Raw genomic sequence first — 12764 nt, forward strand, 5'->3', positions numbered from 1 at the left:
ATAGGTATTGGTGTCCATGAGAGAGTGATTGGATATAATCATTGTTGTACATATTTAGCAATAATTGCAATAAGTCTTGCTGAGCTACTGCATCAGCCACCATGGCAATCGATACAACCAACATATACTTGTCATATACATGCGTTAAACCCTCTTGCAAAATAACATTACCATAAAGATTGATGAGAGCTTCCAAAATGCATGGTTGTACCAATTAATCCATATGAGATGTCAAATGTTTGGCAAGTGTTCATTCTATTTGGACGGCATCTATCACTTCAACTCTGCCATCATGGTTGTATCAAAATCCATAAGTGCATATGCCAACACATCAATCATGTGAAGCATGTGAGCAATTGACTTGCTGAATTCTAATGCTCTTATGATGCTCATAATATTGCTACTGGATACTACTTCATACTATTGATAATACTCAAGGTGATGGAAATCTATACTTGATTCAAGTCTTGCTCTGTTTTCTTTGTCGGCCTTCATAAGAGCAATATACCGATCAATTAAAGCTCCAAGTGTATCAATATTAGCTTGTGTGTGAAGCCAACCTTGTTCAATAGAGCTGAAGCTATTGATCTCATTTGTCATTGTAATCAAGTTGCTGCTACTATCTCTGCTTATGTTCTATTTGGTTGATTTGACAAGTCTTTGCTCAATGCTTTGTACAGCAAAAGCTGGGTGCATCTACACTTTTCTTGATTGTCGATATTGCACCAAATGCAACTACAACTCAATATCCTTGTAGCATGGATGAGAATCTAGAGGGGTCAGCATTGCTGTACAAAGTCAACATCCAGTGCTCCTCCACAGTCAAAGAAGTAACAACATTATTTTCACAAATTCATCAAGGCCTAAATGTTATCACACAAAGTAGCTTTTAATCAGCGATTCCGTGAAATAGTATGAATAATAATGCTCTCTCTTTTGATCACCTATGCTACAGTTTATCAGAGCTTTAGTAGCTCAATCTAAACCCATGTGCCACACCTCCTACTTATTTCAATTATGCCCAAAGCTCTGAAGTACATCATTATAGTCTTGACCAATTATGCCCATGCTATATAGTAAATTGAAGTATTCTACTGTGAACCTGTTGAATACTCAGGCTTAATCATATGGACATTCCTGTGATTTGTGCCTTGGCCTTAAACACAATATTAGTGAGTTTGGGAATCTCCCAATTCCCATTCTTTGAATACTAAAAAGGTGGCACTCGGATAACATGCCCATAAGTTTCTCAAAACCATATGATGTGACCTATCATTGGAAAACACTTAAAAAATGGAATAAGCTACAGGTTTCTCCAAGCACCAATGTGTTCTTGTCTTCGGGTCTTTTAAGCAGTGTTGGAAGCTCTGAATCTGGTGCCAGTAGCTTTATCGAGGATGCTTTCTTCAAGTCTATCTCAAAACTAGGCAAAGTTGGATGGAGTTCTCAACAGAATTCTAGAAAACTTTCTAGTGCCAATTCAAACTTACTGTCATCACCGGCATCACACATACAAAGAGACTTTTTGATTCAAATGTAAGGGATTTTAGTGCTTTTATCAACATCCAAGACTGAAACACCAAAGTGTGATATTGAGCTTGATCCAAGATCCAGTAATGGATCTATTTCAAGCTTTGGATAAAGGAGGATCAAAAGATGCATCTGAGGTACTTTCCAGTAACACTAATTGTGACAATCATTCTACGAATGCCAATGAGCCTTTGTCTACAAGCATGGTGGTATCTTTAGCAGGGGATTGTACAACTACCCTACTCTCAACAGACCTTGCACCCTCAGCAAGGCCTTGAGGCTTGGACAAACAATAAAGTTCCCTCAGCCCGAGAACGAGCCCGCCGATTCAGGAGTCAGACATTTTCGAAAAGCTGCCATGCAGGCCGGAGTCATAACTGAATGTAGACGGAGACGCTGCCATGAAATCCCGCAGGAGATTGCAAAGCACAGCGCAGGAGATCCAGAATGTGTTACTTTCCCCAAGCTCTGGGTGATCAGAGGAAAGAGGCTAAGAAGCCTACTACTGCTGTTGTTGATGCAGATGATGATGATGATGATGATGATGATGATAATTGGGAGTGTGAAGGAATGAGTGATGAACCTATTTATGCCAGATGATTTGCTATGGCTGTTCAAGCACAGCATCCTTCATTGGATCCCTTCTTTAATGACCTAATGACCTTCTTATCAGGAGTGAAAACCTTGACCTCCATAGCCACTGGAGGTCAATTCCCTTCCAACAATCCGTTCACCCCAAACTTAGTCAAAACTGTGAATCCAGCGATGGCAATAAGGGAAGCGCAACAGCAAGCCACGTTGGGAGAGAGATTAGTCATGATCAAAATGGAAAAGCTATTCAAGTAAGAGGCCAAGAGAGAGCGAAGAAGCAATCAATAGAGTGCAGATAAACCAACGGCGTCAAATGACAGGGAGCTGCATATTGGTACACTGTAGTGCTAGAAGGTTCAAGTCTCAAGAAATCGCATTTTAGACTCGACAGAAGGTTGAAGAAGACAGGAAACCATAGATTGAAGCTTGGTTTCTTTCTCCATACTCCTTTTCCGACCTCAAATTTATCGAACACTTCTTGTCTGCGAAGAGATCCTGCGAATATTTCCTCCACAATTGTGCACTTCTGTAAGAAGCCTATTTCTGAAGATCTTCAGATCAGGACAGACGTCCATTTCAGCTTCTCCCTCTTCAATACTTGAGGTAGAAGCTGCATTGCTGCATTCCCTACTCAGGTACCGATGTCGAAGCTTCTCTCAGAATCCAAGGAGACTACTCCTAATGAGAAGCATACTAAAGTGGCTACATTGACCAAACCTAGACTCTTGGAAAGTCTACAACAGTACATGTTGATGTTCTCCTTTCCGCTAATGGTACAGTGAGCGTTATGGCATGGATACTAGCACCAAGAAGAAGTCTTCTGGTGTCAAGAAAAAGGCTGAGGAAACTATCAAGAAGGAAGAGGAACCTTCTTCATTTTTGCATCTAGCTTCTAAAAAGTCTTTAATGCTGCATGACTTCTTCCTCGAAATGTCCACTGGTCACTTGAGTGCTCCTTGCCATGTTTGTACATGTGTACCTAAAGTTCTTAGATTTGAGCAATTGAAAAGGAAGACCTTAAATGAAATGTGGCTGACTCGATCAAGAAACTGAGTAGCTCTGATACCACTTGTCAAGAAGTGAACTGAAGAGAGAGAAAGAGGAGAGAGAAAATCTGAAAAGAAGAAGAGAGATGGTTGGAAGCTATGAAAGGACAGGAGGAGCTAGAGAGAGGAGGACAAAGTTGTTTTATTGTATAAAAGTTGATTAGTTGTACAAGTGTCCTTTGCCCTTTTATACGCCCCTAATTCAGCTATTTACATAAGGATGCAAGTTCCCCCCTAGAATGCCTATAAGGCCATAGTGTCAATAGAGTGTAGGCAATACAACTCAAAATTTTAAATCCTTTTGGTCTCCTTGGCTACATCATTGGTGCCAATGATGGACATTAAAAATTTGATTTTTAAATTTAGTGCTTGTGCTTTTTGACTCCTTGTTCTTGGTTGTCTCCCCTTTGGATCTTCTTCTACTTGGCTTTTGTTCTTCCTTTTGATATTCTTTGGTAGGCTTCATGGTGTCCTTACTCTTCTTGATATTCTTGAACTTCTTTATCTTCATGACCTTCATCTTTGTTTGGGATTTTTCTTTAATCTGTCGCTCTTTGACCTCAAGATTTATGATAGCCTCCTTTTTATCAATAAGATGGATACACAAGGATACATTGCTTTGGCTTGACAAACATTTCATATTTCCAAGCATTTTTATTATTAAAGACAACCCAAGTAGACAAAACCAAATCATCATCATCATTTGTCATTGCATCAATAGCTGCCAAGGAATCTACATTGTTCCTCACCTTCAAAACATTCTCATTTCTGGGTATCTTCTCTTTCTTCAAGCTATTTAGCTCTTACTTGAGTTGAAATTTTATTACCTTTATGTCCATAACATATTCTTAAAAATAGTCCAAGATGTATGACAATTCTATACATTGTTGATATACCCTAGCATACAGTTATCAATAATTGGAGACAATCAATAAATTAAAAAATTAGCCTTGGTATTCCCTTCCATACCTTCAGCTGTAATTCTCACTTAGTTTTGGCTCATTTCCTTCACTTGAAATAAACTCATATACACCTTTTCTAATAAGGAATATCATTGCACAAAACTTCCATGATGGATGGTTGTTATTATATCTAGCTTCTCAATAATGGGGTTTCCACTATTCTTAGCCATGATGACAAAAGCCAATACCAAATAGCAAGTATTCTCTAATCTTTCATGAGAAGTACACAATAGTAAATCAAGAAGTCTTTTTCAATGGATGTTCAATAATACATATGATTTGCAACATGTGTTACACATAAACCTTGTGTTTTTCTCCTAGAAAATACCTTAGAGCTTATAGTTTTTATATCGATGACATGTATATATGAGAATGACCAGCATAATTGAAGTTATAGTATGCCTTGAAACTATTGCTCATACTTGGTGGAGGTAAAGCGGGGCTTGAAATAGCCTACATGGCCAAGAACATACCTGAATAGACATAAAGGGCTTATGCACAAAATATCCACCATTTTTATTACACACCAAATCTCATAGAAATTTGATATTCTTGCTCTATCTTGCTTCCAGTGCCTCTATAGGCACTATCCAAGAGGAGTGAGAGAATGGGAGAACTTTTTACTCTTCCTTTCTTGCTTGAATCCTTGCTCCTTCTCCTTCACTTCAACTTCCAAAATGAGACTCTATTAGTGATGCGACTTTGATACTATATCACGAATTGCATGGTAGGAGGCCTTGCTTGAATTGCTGCATTTGATATACACAATTTGATATACACAATACATGCAAGGATAACATCATTAAGAACATGAGAGATGGATACTATAATGTTTTCTTGCTAGTTTTTCTTTCTTCTTTCTCACACTATACAATGTACACAAAGTATAGATAAGATACAACATAAAGGAAAGTGGCCTACTAAGTCAAATAGTGCATAATTGATACACTATAATTATGCCAACTATAGGTAGACGTAAATAACCAAATATAACAAGTGTTGACTCAATGGCCATATGGGGATCAGAATGACCAGTGACATGGTAACTATAGATGTGCATATCCATCTAGCCAGGTTTTCATAATCAATGTTTTCACATGTTGAGCTTGCCATCTCAAAATGTGTGCCATAGGTTGGATCAAAATTTGTGTAGTTTTCATATGTTTTACAATGTAGAGTAAGGGCTTTTCCTGGGGATGATTTCTTTTGATCACTTCAAAAGTGGTAGTCCAATTATCATCATGAATGGTGCTAAGGGATATAATAGAATGCTTGCATCTATCCTTTGATGTGTAGCTTACTTTGACATTGAAGTTTGGCGTCCTTAGAAAATTAGAACTTTAATGAAGAGACAATAGTGAAAATTGAAGATGAAACCCCAATTAAAAGCTATCTTATTTTCTTTACAAAGTTGAACATTTTTAGCTTTCTAATAAATAAAAAATATGGTAATATTTATTTTGACTTTGAGCAATGAGAGTAAGTAGACTTGGCTAAATTGTCTTACTACTAGGAGAAGTGGGGCAAGTTCAAAAACATGGTGGATGTAGGAAAATTTGTTTTGGATTCTAAGACCTTTGTTATCATTCCATTTGAGGGAAAAATGTACAATCAAAATAGAGTTTTTAAGGAAAGGCTACATCAACTTCTAGAGGATAGTATTCATGTCATTGATTACCCAAATCATCAACAAAAATATAGATAATGTGAAGTGTACAAAGGATTCATTTTCTTCTCGACCTACCAAGAAGAACAAGCTAATCCATGAGGGCTACAATAAGGTCAAGATGTTTGTGAGAAATTTTAAGATGTTGAAGAAAAATATATGGATGTTTAGGAGACTCTTCCCATTGAAAAGGAAAAAGAATGTCCAAGGAACTTGGCATTGCAAAGTACACGAAGCTTTCCTAAGGCTTGGGAGAATGAGCTAGATAAGCAAATCCTAAAGGGTGCCAAGTCATGTAATTTGTCAAATATTTCAAGTTTTTCTATTTTTGGGGAGGATTTTGTTTTATTGAATGATATTTAAAAACTCATGATCCTTAATAACTTGTACGTAGAAATGATTGTAGAAGCATGTTAGGAAGAGCAATACTTTTTGGATGACTTTGATGGTAAGTTCTATTTTTGGACATAAACACCACTAGCTTTGTTGAAGCCCAAGGTGCTCTCAAGATTTGCCTTGAGAAAAGCAAAGAGTACTCAAAGCACCTTCCAACGAAGCATGAGCTTTCATGTATTGAGAGAAGGCTAGGAATCTAACAAATGGGAAGGAATCTTGCTATTAAAATTTAACAAGAACAAGGATTTGTCAACCTATGATGATGAAAAGTAAAGCAAGATGCGATCTATAAAATATATGCTCTACATCTTCTTGCAATTTCCTCAATTATGAGTAATTTCTTCTAAAGTCACATATATTATTTGTTAACTACTCTCACACGTTGAGATAATGATGAACACTATTTTTTGACTTGGTCTACTAGGAAAAATTCAAAATCTGGTTTGGATTTTGTACTTGAGCACTATATGCCAAGTTTTAATCCATACACCTTAAAGATCAAAAAACTACACATACAAGCCCACTTTTTTGTTGTATGCATTTCTTCTCTAGATTTTTTGTGAAAATAGAGATAGTCTTTCGTGTCGAAAAATATGTCACCCTTTGAATATTTGGATACACCCTACGATTTCAACAACAAAGAAGTAGCTACTTTCTAATTATGGTGCTTATACTTTAGCTATTGAACCTACAAAGAACTACCCTAGTTCAAGGTTTCACTTGAGGCAAAGGCATATTATGCCCAATAAAGGAGATGTTCATTTGTTAGTGGATAAATATGGTGTGAGTGGAAGTAGCACAAATAAGAAAACTAATTCTGATGGACTTCTTTGCATAGTGTGATGAGAATCACTTTTTTAAGAGATCCTTCATCTTGCTAGTATCTTTTTAATTCAAGTCTCTATATTCTTCTTAGTTTCTTCTATATGTTGATGGGTGCTTGATATCTTTGTATGTAGAAATTGGTTTCTACAAAAGGTGTTGAAATTTCACATGGTAGGTTTTCCTTTGTTGATTTGCCACCATGTCTTACACTTTTGTCTAAAAACTACCATATGTCCATCTCTTATAGGTTTCATACACCATATATTTAATTAGCTCTATGTTTTTGTTTTCACATCAAGAGGTCCCAATAGTCCATTTTTACAAAATTTTTACATTAGTATATTATTGACAAGTGCATTAGATGCTACAAATCATTAACATTATTGCAATTGCAATAATCAATACACCAACTAAAACATTATTATAATATTTCCATTTTCACAACATTCCTCAAGTTAGTGTGGAGAGCATAAATCTCTCACTTGTGAACTAAATTTTGCAAGGATAAAGACAAGGAACTTGAATTTGCATTGATCAATGCCCAATAGGTTTTACAAGAGTTAATGTTTTTCAACACTCAAAGTTTATAAATGATACATTGTGATGATAGGTAACTTGCAACAATGAAATCCTAGTTAGATTTACTTACCCAACTAACAACATTGACTATTTACCTTTTATTTCTACCCCATTATGAGTCAGCTATACTTAAAATCTCCTTATTTAGTGTAGATAAGAATATCAAGTGCATGAAACTCAAATCTAGTTAAGACAAGTTATGACCATGACCTACCTAGCGAATAGGATTGAGGGGAAAAATAGAAAGGAAAAACTACATAGAACTTGTAGCTACTATGGTACAAAGTACCTTTAATTAGGAGTGCCAAGACTCTATACTCAAAAGTTCTAAAGCATCTACTAACAATAGGTATCTGTCCATGAATCAAACAAAAAGAAAAGGGGAATATCAAGAAGCTTTTATATTCGTGTTAGAAACATATCTCCAAATACAAATGGTATCCATATAGGTTCATAAGTCCTACTTCTCAATGAACTTTATTTTAGAAAACGATGTACTCCATCAACACCTTTAATTCAATTAGGAAATAAGCTCCATGGAAACCATCCATACATAGCTCAAAACCAAACAAAAACATTTTATGGTCTGATAATAGCCTTTATAGTAAAAAGAAAGAAGGCATAGAGCTTCTTCTTACATCCACACCTCCATTCAAGGGGGAAAAATGACAAACATAAATACTCAAATATTTTTTTCCTCTCCTCATCATGTAAAATTAATGTTCCAAATCAAGGCTTGATCCAAGTAGTCTTATTATGTTGATGTAGCATGACAACATCTCCAGTCTCTCTCATGAAAAAGCCTTATGAAAAAACTAGCAATACAAGCTATCTTTTGAACCCCTTGACCTCATTCTCATGAGAAATGATGAGACTCTAATCCTCCATTTATAAAATTAGCAACACTTGCAAAGACTAGTCATAAGTCTCCTCTTTCCTTCTTCATTTGGAGGTCTTCACTTCTACACCAAAAAGCAAGCAACACTACCTTTTCTATGTTTTTAAAATCATCTCTATCTTCAATATAATGGCACATATTTGTTCACATTTCTAGTTTCCTATCTCACTTTTCCACTATCCATCCATGTAAGTATGATCACAAAAAATACTTATTGCACTTATGTCAATGTACGAAAGTAGAAAATAAGGCAAGTTGCTACAAAATATGGTTATGTTATGTCTAACAAGCTTCCATCAAACATGCCCTAGCTATATGTGCAAGTGCAAAAACAATGAGCCATTGAGTATGCTCTAGTTACATATGCAAGTGCAAGCACCATTATCGATATCTTTGAGGGTTTAGGATTTGACAAAACGTCCTCACAAAAAACCTTCTAAGTGTTAACATCTTCTTTAACAAAGAATTTTCCTATATCCCCATCCCAAATTAAGGGCTTGCCACTTAGCTATAATCCTTCTTCCTTACACATGTGACTAGACTAGAATTCTTTACTTAAATTCATGGCAACTTCAAATGTGCTAGTGCTACATCATTGCTTGTGCATTACAAACTTTTGTAGGATTGGTTAAGGATGAAAAGGGGAACTTCTACTTTACAAACTTTTGGCATTGTGGGCTATTGAGTTTATGTACTTATGTTGAAAAACTCATAAACTACAATCCACATTTGTAAGTTCATGCATTTTTAGAATGCACCTCACAAAATATAGGTTTATGACATGTTAATAGGCTTTTTGCATTTGAGCCTTCTCTATAATTGCATGACCTGATCAATGATATTTTTCCTAAACACCAAAATAGTCTCTCAAATGGAGGTGATCTTGACATCACACCTCTTTTCTCCATACTAAGTTCTCTAGTGTATCTAGTCTTACTGCACAATACTTGTTGCATGATGTATGATAGAAGTGTGAGGTGTCTCCCCTCATCAATACAACAATACAACCATACATTAGTAAGTTAAGCCTTTTGTACTAGTGTTGTGACCATTTGAATCACCTACAATCAAGTAGGGTACATAAAATTGAACTTTATTAAAGTATTGGTGCATATATGCTCTATGTATGTAGAGATCTATTTGTAAATAGGTTCTTTTAGCTGCTTTATACACAAGTTCATGGGGTTCTTGAGCACTTTATCTCGCCATTAGACATTTATTATGTCCATTTTGTTTATAAGGATATTCGTGACTAGTTCAAGGATCTTAATTGCAACAAGGCCTTCACAAACAAAGTAATTTGATGTAACGCATAAAGTGACAAAGGAAAATTTGAGTTGGAATCAAGTTAAGGATGAGAGCCTTTTCGAGTCGGATCAAAGTTAAGTATGAGAGCCTTCACTAAAATTGGCCCAGTGCCCAAGGGGACAAGGCAGGAATAATACACTTTGCATTAGAACTTATGTGCTATAATCCATTGGGAAATAAGGGAAATAAATTGAGAACTAATGCCTGTCAACAGCAAGGATTAGAAGTAATTTCCATGAGGTAACTTGAGAACTAATGCCTGTCAACAGCAAGGATTAGAAGTAATTTCCATGTAACTAACCAAACACGAGTATTCCAGACGTAAACAAGACTCAAATCACAAGACACATCATACAATTACGATCCACATGACAGCACAAGAGATTTCTACCTGGTTGAGAAAAACCCGCACGAGGCTCGCAGGACTTCGATCCTGCTGGATCTGCTGTTCTGAAAGGAAATTGAGAGGGGATTAGTGGGGTAACATCGCACGCTGCTATCGAACATGTTGTATGTCGAAATCGCCAATCAGGTAGCACTGGTTGCAAGATGCAAGGCATATGTTTTCTGATTGTGGGATGGAAATCCGATGTGAAATGAAGCCTCCTCTCTACCGCCTATCCCGAGCGCTGATACCATGTTGATCAAGAGATCTGGAGCTCCATACAAACGGATCTCGAACTCCGTACAATTCCAATTAACAGAGGAGCTCATAGACCGATCATAATTAGAGCTTTGGATCCATTTATCTTCATGGTATCAGAGCTAGGGGAGGTGGTGATGAGAGGAGAATCCATTTACATTGTGCAGAATTCCAATGCACAGTCAGACAACACAACCAGTGGTAGCTGATCAGAGGCCTCAACATGTAGTCTCTCGCGCTGTAGGGGATGAGCTGTCTTAACATGAGAGAGAGAGAGAGAGAGAGAGAGAATGAACGAGAGAGAGCTCTAGAGAGACTCGAGAGTCTCTGAAAGCCGTGACCTTAAATCGTGACTCGTGAGAAGATGCAGACTTATATTATACGTCTGTATCGATCCGCCTTTCTTGTCTCGAGACTCGATGGTACATCATGCTTCCCGCGTGATCGAGAGAGCACATGTATGATGTCAGTGAGGCAAGAAAAGCCAATAATGCATCGTGGGTGCGCCCTGACACTTCTACTCCGTCACGAGCCACTTTGTCAATTTAGATAATGACTAAACTGAATTTCAAACCTACTGCTAGGCTTTTATTTCGTGGTGAATAGTAGATACCGGTTTTCATTTACCAGTAACCAACCCTTTCCCCCCCGCCGTCACCAGCGTCAAGTTTCAATAGTCCTAATGTAGAGAGACTTAGTAAGAGGCATGACACGTGCGAGACCCACCCAAGTTGCCTTGGTGGATGGAGTCCACGTGTAGATAGTGGTCTTGATGACTTGGACTTGCACTTTTCACACCTAAATGTAGTTATCAAAGTACCTTCATTGAATGGGGTATTCCACTGACCTCGTAAAATCAACAACACATGGTGTGCAAATGATTGGCAACATTGGAGAAAATCATCTCTTGTGTGTGAAAGACGACAATACTCTCTCTTTGGGTCAATAAAATACGGGGGTACTCCACTAACCTCATAAAATTGACAACACATGGCGTGCAGATGATTGGCAACATTAGAGAAAATCATCTCTTGTGTGCGAAGAAAGGCAACAATACTCTCTCTTTGGGTTGATAAACTATGGTAGGGTCCATTGCATGATCAACCTACATTTTCATACAATTGCAATAGCTAGGTCAATCAACCTGCGCTGAGTATTATTCTAACTCTAACTCTAAGTCAGCCACAATCACATTCACCAAATCGCAACTCTTCATTGCCTTATGTCTTGTATGTACAGATCCCATTTTGGCTTTGGTAAGTTCTAAACCTCCATGAGACTCTTTCAATTGCAATAGCTAGGTCAACCAGCCTATGCTAAGTATAACTGTAACTCTAAGTCAGCCACAATCACATTCATCAAATCACAACTCTTCATTGTCTTATGTAGTGTATATGTAGATTCCATTTCGGCTTTAGTAAGTTTTGAACCTCCATCAAGCTCTTTCAAAAATCACAAACTTGGACAAACTTCCTGAGCCTAAAAGGGATTCGAATCAAATCTAAAATGAACCTCCATATAGGCTTTAAAGCATGGTGCCACCCTACACATCTCAAACAGTGTGAGCCTTTTTTGGAAGTTAGAAGCAAAGCTGAAAAGAACTAGAATGAACTTTTACTTAGTCATGATGAGTAACTCTCAATATGGTTTTGTGCTTTTAAAGTAGACAGGATGGGGGTGGATTCATTTCAAAGGAATTGGTTTCACAAGGTGGTTTTGGGGGACTCTCCTTCATGACTAGCATGCTTTCCTTGGGATGGGGATGGATTCATTTCAAAGGAACTAGTTTCATAAGGTGGTTTTGGGGGCTATCCTTCATGACTAGCATGCTTTCCTTGGGATGTTATAGTTATGATGACAATATTCGAGTCTCCATGAGGTCTCTGAGGACATTAGAGAATAGTGGGCACAAGAATCTTTATAATGAGCATCTTGAATTCAAGAATTGAGGCTTTTGCATCCACCTTGGATGTGGATAGTTGATGATGGGAGAAGGGTGTCTTTATGAGCCATGGGGAGAGAACACAAGCCATTGTATATGCATATGAATACACCCTAGTGGTGTAAGGTCTTTGTTTAAGGATTAGTCCTCTATTTTATCATGATATTGACATGCTTTGGAGGATATTGCCATGCTTTGGAGGATATGGAGATTATGTGCAAGCCATGGGAAAGATCATGACAATTAATATCATTGTTGGGCAGGTCCAGGAGATCATGATAGTCAATGTCTTTTGGAGGTTGCGAGGTTGTTATGGGCAGTGTGTAAGTGTTGTTATGGTAAGCCTATACGAGACTTGTGAATGTGCATATTTGAGGT

The 12764-nt window shown here is 37.3% G+C and overlaps 1 long non-coding RNA gene across 1 annotated transcript; it reads right to left on the reverse strand.

Moving 5' to 3' along the window:
- Positions 1-3304: 3304 nt before the first annotated feature.
- LOC148011443 (uncharacterized) lies at positions 3305-10908 on the reverse strand. The gene is made up of 2 exons (XR_015689320.1): positions 10193-10908; positions 3305-4878 (listed from the first exon to the last, which is right to left on the reverse strand). It is a non-coding gene; the product is annotated as an uncharacterized LOC148011443 (long non-coding RNA).
- Positions 10909-12764: the final 1856 nt, after the last annotated feature.

Source organism: Lygodium microphyllum, chromosome 28, assembly GCF_053477565.2.
Source record: "Lygodium microphyllum isolate KBCC chromosome 28, Lygodium_microphyllum_v1.1.10, whole genome shotgun sequence".
Classification (NCBI taxonomy): Eukaryota; Viridiplantae; Streptophyta; class Polypodiopsida; order Schizaeales; family Lygodiaceae; genus Lygodium; species Lygodium microphyllum.